The sequence below is a fragment of the Gossypium hirsutum genome, chromosome D12 (genome assembly GCF_007990345.1).
Source record: "Gossypium hirsutum isolate 1008001.06 chromosome D12, Gossypium_hirsutum_v2.1, whole genome shotgun sequence".
NCBI classification, from domain to species: Eukaryota; Viridiplantae; Streptophyta; class Magnoliopsida; order Malvales; family Malvaceae; genus Gossypium; species Gossypium hirsutum.
Genome location: NC_053448.1, coordinates 25,441,584 through 25,461,280, shown reverse-complemented (window position 1 = coordinate 25,461,280; position 19,697 = coordinate 25,441,584).

Sequence of the window (19,697 nt, the reverse complement as noted above, 5' to 3'; positions counted from 1 at the left end):
GGCACTGAGGGATTGATATCTATACAATCTTCGCCTAACAAAAGATCAAACGAACCCTTAAGCACAAAAATCAAGCAATTAAGCAAACCCCCTTTGACAAGGCAAACGAACAAACACTAACAGAAGAAATTCACAGTAAAATTACATAATTAACATTTCGATCGAGTTATCACGAAGCAAACAACTCCCCCGACACAACTGCAACAAGAATTTAACAGGAATGGTTCAAGAATGAGCACACAAAAAGAAACAATGAAGAGCAAAAATAAAAGAGGAGAACAAAATAAGGTAGAACAAGAAATAAAAAAATAAAAAACAACGTCAACTCTAGAAGGAAAGAACGAAGAATTAATTTTTTTAAAAATTTCTCACTTCAATTACGAAATAACACTAAAAATTATATTTATTTTTCATTTACGTAGAGACTCGAGCACAAGACCGAAGGGTACACAGAAGCTTAATCATTGAACCACTAGACTCATCATTGGTACAAGCTAGCGCAAAATTATACTTAAAAGGAGGGTTCAAGGTCTAAGCTTCAAATTAATAGGAATAACAAAAAGATTCAAAAGTGGGTCTTGAACCACCGATCTCAGGCACACAACAGAACACTTAACCACAGAAGCAGAGACTTAATTATTTATATAATTTAACAACAGACATTCAAAATTTGAGGCGTTACACCAAGTATAATCGATAACCTTTTTATCAAGGTTTCAAGGAAACGAAAACAATCTAAATAATTAAAACATTTGATATTATCAAACAGCTTACATGTGGATGCAGCCTTATAATTTCCTACAATATGTTGGTGGATACATATCATAAATCAATTACTATTTATTGGCGGATACTATTCACTAATAAATAAAAATCACTATTTACTTCAGTTTTCACACAACATTTGCTATATCCAATAACAATTCATAGGTAATTTTAAATCATAGCTAGAGATAGTTGGCATGCGGATATCACAATTAAGTACAAATCATGTGGATACCCAATTCTAATTAAGCACTATTCACATGCAAAACTTTACGTAATACATGCATGCTTTGCATGGATAGTTCATAGATCTCTTCCTTATGTTAGCTTCTAATCCAATCAATGCTTCGAAGAGTTACGATTTCATATTCATGGTATTACTCCATAGAGCCAGTATTCATTCATCCAATCGAACCTCCGCAAATCCTCCATGTTAATTCAAACATTTACGTGTTCCCCCACAAGGCCGGGGCATTCACCAATCATGGTTTGCATTTATATGCCCTAACGAAGGCAAATCACATATCATTTCATATTCTTCATACATTTCTCCCATCACATTCATGTCTCAACAGTTTCCTCTATTTCTCCCCTTCCACTATTTCTGATACGGAGCTTGTGTACCAAGGAAGAGTATCCATTTTCAATCATAAATGCACATTCAAATATTATCTTTTCAGTTTATTAACACACTCATGCACAGCTGACTTAAAATAAGCTAACATACTTGAAATATAACATTTTTATTAAAGTAGTTGAAGTTTACCAAAAACACAAGTGAAAGGAACTCACCAAAGATTATCAGGAAAAATTTTGTCTACTCTACGGGTTCTATCCCTTTTGCACTAGGGCCTTCTCCCATTTCTTTAGATAAATAAAATCAAACACTATTAAATATAGAAACATTCAAAACTTTAATGTAAAAATGAGAATCAGTAGCATGTAATCAATAACCATAGGGAAGTTTCCTTCCCTCCTTGACTTCCAGTGAAACCCTATATAAATGGTTCCAACCACCCTTTCATTCCCTGGTATAACTAAAGAAGAACTCAAGAATTTACTAGGAATTGGCTTGAAAAGGTTAGTTGCTACTTAAGCTGAATAATTGATTCCTTCTTCAAGCAATTAAGAACACTCTAGGGTTCTTCGAAGATAAAAATGATGAACAGAGAAAAGGAAAATAAATTCTTTTTCTTTGTTAACCTTCTATCATATTTATATAAAATTTAGCCTGTAATCCCATTCTAAGAAGGATACCTAATCATGTTATATGCATACACAGTTCCACTAATCACACACGATTCCACTAATCAAATATAATTCCACTAACCAGACACAACTATCGAAGCTCTCTAGAGATCATTTAAAATAACATGTTTCCTTCATAGGACTTGATACGCTTCTTGCACATGTCTCACCTATTGTGGAATAAAAAATAACGAACATGTTTGCAAAAATTGGACTAGGAATTTGCAAGATGGAAAAATCTGCAAGGGATTATGCAAAAAAAATCAATTCTTTGTGAATTTGACTAGCTTACACACGATTCATCACTAGTCTCGCTTGGTCAACCATCCAAAATACGGATTAGAAAAATTTAGGGTGTGACAACTCTCCCACCCTCAAGAGATTTCGTGCCCAAAATTTCTTATCTGCAAAAAGTTAGGGATATTGCTCTTTCATAGTGGCTTCTCTTTCCCACGTAGCTTCTTCTACCTCGTGATTTCTTCAAAGAACATTTACCTAAGAATCCTTTTGTTTCAATGCTTCTTTACTTCTCTATCCAATATGCGAACTGGTTCTTCTTCATAGACTATATTTGGCTCCACTTCTAAGGTCTCTAATTCCACTACATGATATGAATCCTAATGGTACTTCCTTAACATCGATACATGACAAATGTTATGAATCTTAGACAATTATGGCGGTAGTGCTAAATGATATGCTACAGTACCTACACGCTCTAGGATCTCATAAGGTCTGATAAAACACGGATTAAGCTTACCCTTCAACCCAAAATGAATGATCTTTTGTCGAGGTGAGACCTTCAGGAAAACTTTATTACCAACTTCATAAGAAACATCCTTCCTTTTTCGATCAGCATAAGCCTTTTGACAATCTTGAGCAATCTTCAAATGGTTACGAATAGGTAGAAATTTTCCTCAATATCACAAATTAAATCAAAGCCAACAAGCTTTTGTTCGCTAAGTTCTATCCAACAAACTAGAGATCTACACTTCCTTCCATATAAAGCATCAAAATGAGACATGCCGAGGCTGGAGTGGTAACTATTATTGTAGGCAAACTCTACCAAAGGCAAATATATTTCCCGATTCATTCCAAAATAAATTATGAAACTCTTGAGCATGTCTTCTAACACTTGTATCACCCTTTCAGATTGACCATCAGTTTGCAAATGGAAAGCTGTGCTAAATCGTAGTTTAGTTCCCAATGATTTTTGTAACTGCTTCCAGAATCTACACATGAACCTTGGATCTCGATCAAATACAATGGATGAAGAAATGCCATGTAATCGGACTATTTATGATATGTAAATCTCTACAAGCTTTTCTAAAGAATAGGTTGTGTGAACCGCCACAAAGTGAGCTGACTTGGTTAGCCTATCCATTATCACCCAAACTAATTTTTTCTTCGAGGCTCTGAGGGGTAGGCCCAAAATAAAATCTATAGAAATCTTATCTCACTTCCATTCCAGATTTTCTAACAGATAAAGTGTCTCTGAGGGAGCTTGATGCTCAGTTTTGACTCTCTAGCAAGTTAAACACTTCATTACAAATTCGAATATTTCCTTCTTCATCTGGGGCCACCAAAACAAACTCTTTAAATTGTGATACATCCTAATGCTCCCCAGATGAAGCGAGAAAGGTCACTGATGAGCTTCCTTCAGAATTTCCTATATTAGATTATTCCCTTCAGGAACATATAACCTCTTCATAAAGCACAATTCGTGTAACACCCTAAAATAGAGCCTAAAAGTTTTAGGGATAATTTAGGAATTTTAGCCTTAGAGTGTTCGAGATTTTGTGACATGGTATATCGGTAATGTTTTCGATTATGGTTTTTTGAAAATCAAATCAATTTTTGAAAAAGTTTTCTAAGAACCTTTAATTTTAGAAAAAGGGCTAATTTGTAACAAGGTTAAAATTGTGAGCATTTATGCTATAGTTTTACCAAATTTTAAAATTGAACCTAAAAACCCTCACCTACAACTTGTTTTCACGTTATTTTCTCTTATTTGCTTGCTTATGTCATCACTTTGCTCTTCTAATATCCCACCTTCAATTTTATTTGTTAAATCTTTATTCTTTTGATTTCCATCATTACCCAAGTCTTTAATCTTCATAATACTTAAAGAAAACACCCCAAAATTCCATTACTTGTGGGTTTCTCGAATTTGTATCAATAACTCATTTATTCTTCCATCAAAGGTCACCATTCACTTTTTTATAGGGTTTTAATGTTAATTGGCCTTTGAAACTGAGTTTTGAGTTATTAAATTGCATGTTTTAAATAAAAGCTGAAAATAGAGTTGTTAATGGTGAATTTCAAATTTTCAAGTAAAAATGTGATCTCAAAGTGTTAATCAGTAGGTTTTGACATGATTAAGAGGTTTCTAAAGTTTCTTTGAAGTTTTGTTAAATATTTCTTCAGTTTTAATAATTTTTTGGAAAATAGCCATAAACATGTCGAAAAATTTAATACCATGAATTGGGTAGATTAACGTAGTTTTAAGGTTGAGAATTAGTCGTAGGTGAATTATAAGATGAACGAAATTGGTTTTAGGTAAAAACATTAACTGTAGACTAAGTTATTTAGATTTCAAGTTGGATATGTTAAAGGTTTCGGTTACATGAGAACATTACTTAGGCTTATGTATTTGGTTGCTTGTGGTGAGTCCTTAGCTGATTCTTGAATGTATTGTTGTATGATTTATTGTGTTGAAGTTGGATTTGCTTGGACCATCTACGAGTTAGGAAAGGCTAGTTTGAGCTTTCGACATTTCAGCAAAAGCAAGTTTAACGAATGTTTGGAATAATTTCTTGTAGACACGATTCATTGCGTTAATTGGGAATTTAGAAGTAGCCTAAACCCCTACTCTAAATTCCAAATGTAAGTTTTCTCATACTCTTAAGTTAATGTGTGCTTATTGATTATGAAATTGTGAATCGAGATGAAATGCTACAATATATGACCTAATTCATGAATACAATTGAGAAATTGTAAACGTAAGCATGTTATACATGCCAGATGGTAGTGATAATGTTGTGTTATAATGTGATATTTGTAGTAACTAAGTGCAGTGAACAGTAAGTAATATGTGTGTGTTAATAATGGATATTTTGACCTTGTGATTCTTGAGACTGTTGGATATAATTGGCATGCCATAGGATTGTATGTACTCACTTATATGTTATATGATTTGGGCATTGAGTCTCTGAGACATGTTTGGAGAGATAAGGGAATGTGAGTTAAGCTCCATTCAACGGGACATGTTTGGTGTATTGGACAGTGTTAACTTTATGCTTCACTTTTGGGACATGTTTAACTCTATAAGTCTATGTGGTGTGTTAGAGATTCGTGTATCCGATGAGTGATGATAGTGCCACTTTTATGTTTCATAGCTCAAGTTTCAATTTATATATAAATATGTTTGTGTGTACTATGATATATGCATGAATATGTATGTATGGACTCTATAAATAAGCTATCAAATATGCATGTGAATTAAAATATGTCAACTAAGTTAAGGGTGTTATAATTATGCAACCTATATGTTTCACTAGTGCTTGATGAACTGTTTGCATGGTAGTTGTTCTAGGCATTCACTAAGCTTGTTATGCTCACCCACTCCTTTTAAACCATTATAGATTAGTTGCGTTTCGGGTGTGAGCAGTGTGGTTTTCGAGGGGTGATGCAAGCCAAAACTTTAGTAGCTACTTGTAGGTGTTTATTTGTTTATTTATGTTTTCGAAACTAAAAGCAATGTAGTAGAGTATTTTCTAGATTTTGCTATGATCTTTAATTTTTTTACTTGATTATTATGCCTTACATTTACGAACTTTAGGTATGATTTATTGGTTTCTTGCTCAACCATGGTTATGATGTTTTGGATTTTTATTTTGAACATTTTGATACTTGTTTGAAGATGTAAATGATGCATGTTGATTAGACTTAAATTGGCATGGATTATATACTTGAAATTGCTAATTTTTTTTTATGTCTGTAGCAGGGGATCGATATTCAAGTTTTAATATTGATACCTCCATGAACTTTTGAAAGTGCAGGAAGCCAATAACGTAATTTGGTACCGATAACCCTACCACAAGTATCAATACTCGAGGTAAAATAATCGATATTTTACGAGAGGTAGTGATAATTTCTAGGATTTTGGTTTTATACGAGAAACAGTAAGCAGTTTTGGTATTGGTTTTCTAAGCAGTATCGATACCACTTGGGTGAATTATCGATACCTCACCTTTAGTATCGATACCTATGTAGTAGTTTTGGAATTTTTTCTAAATGGTCCCAATGTATGTTCAGTTGTTACTTAGGGTACACTTGAAGTATGTTTAGCATGTTTTAATGATAATTAACATATAGAATATTTGGAATTCAAATAAATGTTGAAATTAAAATATGGTTGCTTAACAATGTACCGACTCATGATGTGTATGATGAAAGATGATGGTGTAGCGTCCTGTTACCCAAGTTCGGTGACTGGGCTGGGTATAGGCTGATACATTTTGCCATCCATTACAAGACCAAAATTTTTCATGTCGTCAGACCGTATCCATTACTTCCACTCGTTGCATCTTACATCTTTCAACTGAGACTCCATGATCTGGGTAAGAAAAATAGGTCATACAATCAATTTAGCTAGAAGCAACCCGTCATTCGTCAGTTGGACTTTAGCTCATAAGGAAGCCAACACTGCTACAAACTTTCTACTCAACACATTAGCCACCATATTTGCCTTGCCCAGATGGTATTCAATCATCAAGTTGTAATCCTTTAATAACTCCATCCAGCATCGTTGACGTAGATTTAATTCATTTTTGGAAAGAAGATACTTCAAAATTTTAAGGTTTGAAAATATGCAACACTTCTCCCCGTACAAATAGTGCCTCCAAATATTCAATGCAAGCACGACTACAACCAACTCAAGATCATGCATTGGGTAATTCTTTTCATGTGCCTTGAGCTAACAGGATTCATAAGCATTAACTTTCCCATGATGTATGAGGACGCATCATAGGCCATTCAAGGATGCATCAGTGGACACCAAGAACTCCACCCATGATTTAGGTTGAGACAACACTGGGGTCTCTATTAAAACTGCTTTCAACTTATCAAAACTCTTCTAGCCTGCTTCAGTCCACACAAATTTTTCATTCTTCCTTAACAGTCAAGTCATAAGTGCCTCCAACATGCAGAATTCCTTCACAAATCTTCTATAGTAACCTGCCAAACCCAAAAAACTTCTTACTTCTGAAACGTTCTTTGGCGGAATCCACTCTAGAAAAGTTGTGACCTTCTAAAGACCCACTTTAGTTGACGATAATCTATGCACAAGCGAAGATGTTTACCGAGCTGATCAAGAATTATGGTTGGGTTTTAACATAGGCTTTCGGAGTCACAACATAATTAAGCTAATCAAGGAATTCACATTCGAAGTTATGTGTCGCGACAGTTGGAAAAAATGGGTTTGTAAAACGTAGCGGAAAATAAATTTAGGAAAAATAGAGTTTTAAATTGTTTTTTAAAATAAGATCTTGGTTGTGATATCTAAAGTAATAAACATTTAATCAAAAATTGTACATTTTCGATTCATCTAAGATAAGTGATTCAACCAAGTAGTCTTCTCCGCTATCCTCAAGCTCACGTCTGCCGAGTGTGGGCTCGCTTCGAATCAGAAAATTTTTCACAAAAATTACCAGTGGGGTAATTTTGTAATTTCTCTAAAATTTTTGGTCAAGTTATAAATCAAAAAAATATCTCTAGAAATTTTCTGAAATAATCTCTTCAGCTAATTTTCTCTTTACAACTTTCTCTTGGATTCTTGTGAAAAATAATGACCTAAGGCTCTCTTCATATAGGGAGAGTTTAGAGAGTTTAACAATGATTAAACTTAATCACTTTAATGTTAAATTAATATAATATTTATATCAAGATAAATATTGGATTAAATTTAATATTAAATCTTATTAAAATAATAGAATGTTTGTCTACAAGATTAACATTAAATTAAATTTAATATTAAGATAATCACTTTAATATTAAATTAATAAAATACTATTAAGATAATTATTAAATTAATTTTAATATTAAATTATTAAAATAATATTATTTTTGAAATAGTTAATCTGAAACCAAATTCACTGGTAGAGTCCCAGTACGAGGATAACTCTTCCACTGCTCAACCATCGAAGATCAACTGCCACCGGCCACTAGGACGCCACCATCGCAGCCATCGACACTGTCATGTCCAATGATATAGGTGCGACATCCTTACGGCACCTCGAGTCGGTTCAGTCTAGGTCAATGACAACCCAATTGGTCCGGTCTAGCCATCGATTGGATCGTCAGCCCGGCTTCACATATCGAGCCCAGTTTAACCAGTTTTTGGGTGTTGGTCTTGATTTTGGGCTTCCATGCCCAATTTATGATCTTAGGTCTAGTTTTCAAGTTGAATTACCCATTAGGCCAATTCTCAGACTTGAAAATTAATTTCCAAAAATATCATATTAATTTTAGTTAATTTTATTAATTTAATTTTAGTTGATCAAAATTAATTTTTTCAAAAATCACTTAGATTTTCCAAATTAATTTTCAAGAAAATTCTTTAATCAAATTCTTTAGTTGCACAATTCTAATTTAATTCCAAATTGAATAAATTGACTCAATTAAATTATTTCCAAAGTCGTATAATTTTCTTCTAATTCAAATGCAGTCCAATCGAGCTTTTCTTGAGTTAGTGGAGGGACCAATCAAACATATACAATTAGAATCTAGTAATTTCAATTATGTCCAGAAGCATCATTCTGATAATTCACAATTACTTTATCATGGAGTCAGTCCACAATAAGTACCATGATTGAAAACTCCTTATTGTATAATTTTTACGAAGCAATTCATCCATATGCTTTGTTTAATGACCTCGTCATATGTGTGTTACCCTCATATGATATCCTTGATCCCTTTGATTTAAATCCGTTCACTCAATACAATCCTATTTTATCTCATTGTCACCATTGTGTCTTATTAATGATTAATATGATCATTATCAACTAATGATAGTGATAAATTGCTCATTTGAGAACAAGCAACCCGTGGTCACGTTCCATATTTATCAATCCATACAATGCCAATGAGAGAATATCATTAACTCTTTAATTGAGCTATGAATTCTACTATTGCTAGTAAAGTCATGTCATACAAAAGTCATGTACCCAACATATCAGCTATGGGCACGATCATCTTTAGAGTATAAGCCCCACTTATATCAAAGCACATGAGTTACATATGCATGGTCAGTGACTAACTCAGGATTTAGGTAAATCAAATCATGAATGTCACAAGTGAATTAATTCACAAACGAATTCCAAATTAATTCATCTTGGGTCCAATCCAATGTATCATTCTACCAATGAATACATCTCTGTCTCTACCCGTGGAGTCAGTTGCTTCAATAGCCAACACTAGTCATCTCTCTAATTGGAATTGTAGATGACATAATAATCATTCTCAATATTTGAATCAAATGCTCACTTTGATTCTTTTACAAGATTATGGACTTATTTAGATTATCTACTGAAGTAAGTCATCCTTCTCGCAATGTAAAAGTTCTTACAATGTTACTTATCTTCAGTTCGAACTTGGACAATAAATGAGCTAATATTTGTTTGTCACAATTTTGCTATGCATGCAAACTATAAAAGAAAGAAATACAAAAGACATAATAGTGAAATGTGAAATTAACTTTATTTCTTTATTCATCGTTCAAAGAAATAGAAAACAATTACATGTTTACTACAATATGGGCACATTTCCCAACAATACGCAAAACGTTGTGTCGCGGCATAGGTGCAACATGGGGCTAAAAATAACCAAGGTTTTTTTTGTGTGCACAACACATCTTTTTATGTAATTAAGGCTAGTGTTTACCCTAATTAGGATTGCTAAACTATTTTATAAATAACTAAGTTGTGCAAAGCTTTGAGAGATTTTTTCCATATTAGTTTTAGGGTTTATTTTAGTAGATTTAGGTTAGTTTAGTTTTTACTTTTTCTTTGTAAATAGTTTTTGTTTCTTGTTCGTCAGCTTGGATTTGATTTGAATCCACGTCTTTGTAATTCAATATTTTAGTATTTTTCTTTTCTTATTTGTTTGTAGACAACGAGATCTTGAGCACTATCAAAGGATTTTGCTATACTGAGCACTCCAAGATATCATACAGACAATTTCTATCTTTTCTCTTTTATATTACTTTGTGTTCTTTATAGGATTGATTTAATTGTAGAAAAGATGGTTTTAAGATGATGAGTGACTAAATCTTTAGGGAGATTAACGAACGGAAGATTTAGGATTTTTCCAATATGATTAGTTGGTGTGAATGCATGTGTTTTCAAACCCTAGGCTTGACGACCCTAGGAAGTAAAATAGATAAACAGATCCAGAGATGCGATTATTGAGTAAATCATGTATTTACCCTAGTCAAGAAAGTAAGGTCGATATGTAAACGTGTACTGGTTGGTTAGTTAGGTAGTAGAGGCCAAGAGGTAATACTGTCTACATAATAAATAATCTTCTCATAAAAACCCTAGTTCTAAAGTTGATTACAACCACAAACACGAGTTAATCTTCTACCTGTTATTCGAGAGATTTTCATTTGATAATTTTTTTCCCGTAGTTTCAATTTTTAATTTTGTTTTCTTATCTTTTTCTTTAATATTGATTTTCATAATATGATATTTAGTTATTACTGTTTAGACATGTTGTTGTAGATAGTAACATTTTTAGATTTAATTCAACCTCCTTTGGGTACGATGCTCAAAATACTTCCCTGTGTTTCGTTGTAACACTAAATATATTACAATTTGACATGTTCACTTGTACATATTGTGCTAATTTGATATATTTTTATTTGCATGATTTATACTCTAAACGTTTGTATATTTGGAGGCAGTCAAGTTGTTGGCACCGTTGCCGATGAGGTTTTGACATTGAATCTAAATTTATTTTTCTGCGGTTACTAAGATAAATAAGAACATTAAAAATTATAGATATGATTTTATTTTGTTTATTAATTTTAAATTTTACTAAAAATACCAAAAATATTTCTTTGATTTCAGTTTATGGCTCGAAGTGGAAGCACTCCAATCAAGTCATACCCTAATCCAGAGAGACTATTGAGACGCAACCGTCAATTCATGCAAATAATCCACCTGTGGTAACTAATTTACCTTAGGAAAATCCTTTATTTGAAAATCCACTCGAACCATACAGATGGCTCAAAAAAATTTCATTAGTATGCACAACCAGCACTCATTGTTGTACGAGGCAGCATTCAACGAGCGACGATCAACACCAATAATTTCAAGATCAAAATGGTGACAATCCAAATTATCCAAAACACCTTGTAGTTCTAAGGGAACATGATGGGAGATCCAAACAAAAACCTGAAGTGATTCCTTCAATTATGTGACAATTTCAAATACAATGGGGTTATAATAGTCCGTTTCTCGATGGTGTCAAAAACATTGGTTTCTAGCCTACAAAACCAAAGAGTGAATTTGTAAATATTATATTTAATATTTACGAGTCAAATATAGTATTAATAAATTTTAATTTGATAATTCATGTTATTTGAACGAATAATTAGGTTCAAGTGGTAAATCATTAAAGTCAAGTGATTTTGGAAAATGAGGTTTTGGGACCTCATTTCTATAAACTGAGCTCGTAAATATTTAATAAAATATTTACAGAGTGTTATTAGGGTTATATTAAAATTTGGTTAAAAAAATTTTAACGTTTAAATAGTAATTAAGCAAAAAGGACTAAATCGTAAAAGATGCAAATTTTGAATTCTATATGTTAAAGGGGTTAAATGGCTATGATATCTTAAATTAAAGGACTTAGTGGATAATTGTACAATTTAACATTATAGTGGATGATTTTGATGGCAAATTCATTAAATTTAATTAATTATTAAAGGATAAAATGGTAATTAACAAAATTATAACATAATTAAAAAAATAGAATAGTTGTTTTCATCATCTCCAATTGTGTTTTTCAAAACTGAAAACCATTGGAGAAGAAGGAAGCTTTCGGTCAAGCATGGGTGACTTGCATGGTTAGTGATTTTGTCATGTTTTTAGTAATTTTTATGTTTTTGAGCTCGTATTAACTTAATCTAGCTAACCTGAGGGTCAAATTGTAAAATTTTTAAATTTTAAGGACTTTCCATGATGGTTTAAGTGTGTTTATGGAATTAATTGATAGATTATTAAGCTTGGGTGTTAAATAGAAGTAGTTTGTTAAGTGATTTTTAGTAATTTTAATGTTAAAGGATTAAATTGTTAAAAAGTAAAATTTAAGGGATTTAATGTAATATTTTCAGGATTATGGGCTAATATGTGAATAAGATAAATTTGTCTAGCTTGGTTGATGGTAAAAAAATGCTAAATTTCAAGTTTTAGGTTTAGGGACTAAATTGCATAAAAAGGTAAAATAAAGGGGTAATTTTGTAATTTAGAAATAATATGGGTTATAAGTTTGAATTAGATATTTGAATTTACTTCTAACTATTTAATTGAATTAAATTACTATTTAGATCAAGAAACGACTTAAACAGACACTAATCACGGAAAAGCCAAAATAGCGGGTTAATCGTTGGATCATGTTAGGGCATCATTTTGGTATAGGTAAGTTCGTATTATATGTAATATCTCATATTAAATCCCTTGATATTGTTTTTTTTCTAATAACTATGGTGTTTGTAATTATTGAATGTTGGTTTATGCAAATTAATAATGAAATTGAGCTATATTGGAGATAGTGTATCGGGCCTTGCGTCCATTAGGCTTCATGCCAGTGTATATTATCAGGCTTTGATCCTAGCAGGCTTCACGTTGGTGTATTGTATCAGGCCCTGAGCCTAGCAAGCTTTGTGCCGGTGTATTGTATCAGGTAACTTGTACTAAAAACATTATTACAAGTATCCGATGTTATTTTATTAAGTTAAATGAGTAAATAAAGCTTTAATGAGTAAATGGATACATGAAATGAACCATGATTTGGATTAATGATATGAATTATAAAGACATGTGAATTTGCAAGGAAAAGATGAATCATGATATATGTAATAGCAATGAATTTTGAAATTGAAATGTTTGATATGTTACATGCCTTGTTTGGTTGGATATATATATGTATTGCTTCACCTACTAACATTGTGAGGTGTTGTGTATAGGAAAAGGAAATTTGGCTTATGACTAAATGGAATTATTCATGCTTGTTTAATTTAATGCATTTGGTAAGTTTAAGTTCTTTATATGAGCTTACTAAGCATTAGTTGCTTACATAGTTGATTTTCTCTATTTCTGTAGGTTATTGGAAAGCTCGAATAGTTGGAATCAATGTTGGAGCATGATCACACTATCCATCGATCTATTTTGGTAGATTTTCATTATTTTGGCAAATGGTTATAATTGGCATGTAATAAGGTTATAAGTGTTGTCTTGGTGATTGGTTTGTTTTCAAATGGTGCCAAGTTCATTTATGTTCATGCCTTTCGATGATGTCTTGTAAATGATGTGTATTCATATGAAATGATAGTAATTATGCATGCCCTCATGTGAGCAGGAAGAAGATGGTTGTGTGATATGTTGTGATATGGTTATTTGGTATGTATAAGTCTAGTTGTTGATTTGGTAGTGTTTTAGGTGAGCCTAGCTTGTGCATGTTTTAAAACCTTATGTTTTGATTTGTAAATGCATAGGCAAGTGTTTGCTTGTGAGATATATTATGTGACATAAAATTAGGTGACTTATGACTACCTATAGCAATGAGTAAAATCAATAATTTATATGTTTGTATGGTGAATGTTTCAAGTATGTTAGTGGTTTGACATGTATTGGATTGATGACGGAGTAATGGTGCCTTTGAATGGCATATTGGTTAGAACATATAGGATGATTGAAACGGTATATTTTGCAAATGTTTGAGGTGTGTTTTGGTCATGTAAATGTGTAGGAGAAAGATGTATCTTGGTATGCATGCATAGGTCTTGAAATGGCTTGTTTTAGGGGGCTCAATTTGAAGCACATAGCTTGAGACATGGAGTGTCACATGGCCGTGTGCCACATATGATTGCTCCACATAGCCGTGTGTCTTTTTATTTATAGGTGTAGGTTTCACACGGTCGAGCACACGGCCTACGACGCGGTTGTGTAACCCAAGTCAATGAGTTATACGGTTTGACACATGGCCTGGGACACAACTGTGTGTCTCATAGTTCGAATGCCCACACGACCTGGCCACACAGCCGTGTGACCCCTGTTTCACAATTTTTTATGTTTTCCTGAACTTTTTGGTTTGTTTTAAATTGGTCCCTGATTGTTTCCAAACTATTTTTAGGGTCAATCAAGCTCGATTTAAGGCTCGTAAAAGTATTTACATCATAATGAAATTATGTTATTGAATAAAAATATGTGAATTGCATGTTGGTCCATGTTTTGATGTTTAAGGCTCTGTTTTGCACTATAATGCTTTGTAACCCTAATCTGAGGTCGATGACAGGTGAAGGGTGTTACAGGGGTAATCGCTGACGCAGTGTGCCTTGGATTATTTCCATTTTCTTTATGTGACCATGTTGCTGATTTGTTAGACTCATTGGAACCAGGTTCCATCATACATGGGATGAATTAGCAGGAGAATTTTTATATAATTTTTTCTCGATTAGTAGATCCATTCAGCTTTGCCGAGAGATCGCCAACTTTAAGCAATTCGAAGGCGAAATTTTATATAAAGCTTAGGATCTATTCAAGTCACTATTGAGGAAGTGTCCACATCACAAAATGCAAGAGTGGCTCCAAATGCAAATATTCTATGACGGTTTAGACAACAATTTTAGATCCGGTTTGCATGGTGCATCTGGAGGTGCTTTAATGAACCATACATATGAGCAAGCCTATCAAATTATTTACAACATGGCTATGAACTCGTATACGTGGCCAGACGAGAGGTTCACTTATAGCCTAAAACCACAAGTGACAAAGCCAAGCAAAAAGTGGATTCTTATTAAATAATTTTGGATAAGTTGAACTGATTGGAAGCGACAGCTAAACCGACCATTACGGAGCTAGACCAACACTGCGGGAAAAATTCAGATCATCGATCGGATAAAGTTAACTACGTGGGTAATAAGGGTGGAAATCCCTATTCTAATACATACAACTCCGGTTAGAAGGATCATCTGAACCTAAAATGGGGAGGAAATCAAGGAGGCAAAAATAAACTACAAAATCAAGCAATTCTTCCTTACCAACCTCCACATATACAAAAATCTCAAGATAGATCCATGGTAAATGACTATATTGTCTGTGATCAACAACTTGACCGAATAGAAGAAGAGATCCAATCAATGAAGACGGACATCTGACAAGTACAGTATGAGTGTACTTTAACTAGAAACACATTGACGAATTTCAAAGAGAGCATCCATAACCAAATGAACCAAATGATGGGGATGATGAGCAACATGTAAAGGCAATTTAGTACTGGAATCTCGAGCAATACGAAGAAATTGTTTAATAGAGTTTTGAATTTTCACTTTCATGGGATAAAAATAAAAAACACCAAATTCATCCCATCAATCAAATTATAGAGAAAAATATGTAATCCTCATCTTCTCCATGCTTTATTTTGCATCGATATAATAGATTGGACAACGTTTCACGTCATTAAATAAAACATAAAGATACAATCCTTAATTATTTTATTAAAGAAACTAGTATGGTTCTCACCCATACTTCGTGTTAGGTTGATTATTATTTTTTAAAAAATTATAAGGTAAAATTTAAAGGTTACAATATGCTCAAAGTTCTTGTACTCTTCATATATTTGGAATTTAATGTTCATACTTTAATTTTTAGGAATTTAATCTCTCTACTTTTCAAATGTTAAAATTTAGGTTCATTTGTTAACAATGTTAAATTTCTTATGTTAAATTTACTAGTGTGACCTTTTGAAATTCAAAAAAAAAACTCCCTTAGTATCCACATAACAAAAAATGACATTGTAATGGACTCGAATTTAATAGAGAATTTTAACAGTGTTAACAACACTTAAAAATTCACCTCAACATTTTAATTAAAATAAAAATATTTAGACTAACTGATGACATTATAAAAGTTGAGGCATCAAATTATGTCAAAATTAAAGTCTAAAGATTAAATATCAATTTTGCCAGAAATTTAGGATTAAAAATTGAAATTTAACCGTTCTTATATAATCTTAAAAAATAATGACTTAGAATTTAAATTTAACCATTATTTTCTCATGTAAAAAAAAGAATAAGAATAATAATAATAAAAAAAGGGACAGGTGTCTAATTATGTCCAAATTAAAGTATAGAAATTAAATCTTAAAATTGAGTGATATATAGGGATCAAAACTGAAATATAACCATTCTTATATAATCTTTAAAAAGTAGAAGGATTAAAACTAAAATTTAATCATTATTTTTTCATGTAAATGAAAAAAGAGAATGGGCAGGTGTTAAGTAGGGGTGAGAGTTTGATTGAATTAAATCAAACGAAAAAATTTTGAGTTAATCGAGTTGTGTAACGCCCCAAAAATACCTGTTTATGTTTTTATAATTACTTGACACAAATATTTATTTGCTTTAGTGGTTAAGTGTTTTGGGAAGTGTTTGAGAGGTCTCAAGTTCAAGCTTTGTCTTGGGAAAATTTTTGTACTTTTCTAAACAAAGCCCTATCGCTAGTCAGTAGGCTTTTAAATAAATGTTAGTAAAATATGTCAGAATGGACCTGTTGGTTTGGTGGTTAAGTGGTGTATTAAAATGCTGGTGGTCTTGAGTTCAAGTCCTAGTGTGCGTTAGGGAGTGTTTTATGTTGCTGCTAGTGTCGTAAGGGTGTTTTAGTCTAACCGAACTACTAAAAAGTTGGAGTGGAATTTGAATTTGGTGGTTGGGGGAAGGTTGGACAGTTTTGGGGAGTGGATTGAGGGATTTGGGGAGAAAAATAAGGATAGAAGAGTTTGAAGGTAACTAAAATAGGTGGTGGCAAATTCAGCTACTCAACTCATTCTCTCAGTTTTCTTTTTTTCTGCTCTTGGTCTTTCTCTATCGAATACTGCATTTTTCCCACTTGTGTTGCCGTTCCTCTCACTCTCCTAAATTCAGTACTTTGGCATAAATTCTTTCTTTCTTTTTCAATTTTTGCTACCGCACGCACTTTCTTTACTCACTTAGTCGAATTTCGGCTTTATGGTCTCCCTTTCTAACGCTTTTCTTTATCCCTACTGTTCTTTCCTCCTTTTTCCCCAGTGCAACCGAATTGACCCTTGAATCTGTCTCATCTTTGTGCATCCTTTTTTATCGATCAAGATAAGGTGTGCGTTCCTCCTCCGCTGGTTATACGTCAGAAAGTAAGGGGCAGGTTATGATGATTTGGGGTAGTCATTGCTTGGTGAAAAACCGGTTCTTTTTATTCCTTGTGTTTCTGTTAGTGATTACACTTGGTTTTTTGCAGCAAATCGTGTGGATCGAGACCCTTCCCATACTTCTTCGTAAGCAAACCGAGTTGAGTTAGGGGTAAGTTAATGATCGCTCTTAAATTAAGTAAGTGGTTGGGTTGGTTAATTCGGCTATTGAGGTGATTAATGGGGAGTGTGTTTGTTACACTCCTAACCCGTATTAGTCTCCGAATTAGGGTTACAAGGCATTACTGAATAAAATACAACCATTGCAAAATCAAAACATATACATTGTATATAAATATTTAAAATTTAATAAACTTAATTTAATATTAAATATGATTATAAACTTCACTTAGATCATTCAAAACAAAATAAAGACATGACAATCCAGCAAATCCATAAGGAAATAAACCATTTTCATATGCTTATTAAATTCATATACAATATAACAAAGTACGACCTTCAAAACATTTATCTAATTTGTAAATGCCATAGTTAAAATTTAAACATTTTAAATACCGAGACAATAGATTGGGTGATGAACTTGCTAATGATCCCTGAGCTTTGAGCTTGATCTTTAAGTCTATAAAACAGAAAGACATAAGTAAACAAAGTAAGCTTTTATAGCTTAGTAAGTCTATAGCATAACAAAAAATATATATAATTATAAAATTTCCAAGTACACTTAATGAATTCGCAAACACCGTATATATTAACAAATACTTATAGACAAATGCATACATAATTATCAACAATTAAAACCGAATGTATATACACTTTAATGTAAATAGCTGATTACATATATATACATATGTTTAACAAATTTTATAACCGAATGAGTATACATCTTTATTACCTGCATACATCTGAATTCACATATGTACTTATCATGTGCATATAATTGATCATACACATATATACCAATCACATTTTATATTCATTTGTATATATATATACTCGTTATGAAATTATACCTGAATACATAGCTAATACATACATTCGAATATATATACATATTCTTCATATACATATAAATGAGTACATTTATATATATATCTCAAATGCATACATAAATAATTATCAAACACATAGGCTCAACATATATATATTCAACAACCGCATATCACCATATGCATTTATAAATTCAACAACCGCATATACCTAATGTACATATGCCTTTATTAATTGTATATACCGGATGCATACAATTATGTTTAACCAATGCAAAACCCGAATGTAGGTGTATACTCACCAAGCATGTAAAAACTAAATGTTTATATCTTCATCGATTTCATATAATCAAAATCATAGATATATCGATTGCATATTCTCACATAATTTAAACAGATTCACTGCACTTAGCTTGCTAGGTTTTAAAACCTGATTCAGTACACCAGCTTTTAGCCTGCTAGACCTATAGCCCCAAATGTATCATCGGCATTAAGCTTGCTAGACGTAAAGTCTAAATTATTTCACCGGCATCAAGCCTACTAGACATAAAGTCTGTATTACATTCGATCACTTTATAATGATCCAAACTAATAATTTCATATCTTCACTTCCATTCAAGAACTTTTACATGAATATACATACATAATCAAACTTTCACATACATATATAAATTTCATACTTAAATTCATTACAAGACATATACACATAATCTTGCATAATCAAACCTCATATAAACTTATATAAATGTCCTACCTAAATTCAATAAAAGAACATATACATATATGTAAGCATCCTCATTCGAATACAACATATACATATAAATTATAACTCACATATATATATATACCTATTTGAAACTATATATATACAATTATAAGTTACATATTTTTAATCCAATCCAAGAGTTTATACCTGTATATACTTATGTATATATATACATGTATTCGAACCTAATATATAAATGTTATACATACCTTTGATTTATACCAAGAATTTATACATATACAACATTTGTACTTTAACTAAACTCAGAAACTTATATATATATACATATATATATATTCGAGTATTATATATACATATATATACATATATATATTCATATCTTTGTCTAAATTCAAGACTTGTTCATGTATTCACATATATATTTGATCTATCGAATGTATATATATAACTTTCTTACCTAATTTCAAGAAAAGAAATTTACATATATATATTCATGCTTATTCGAACATCAC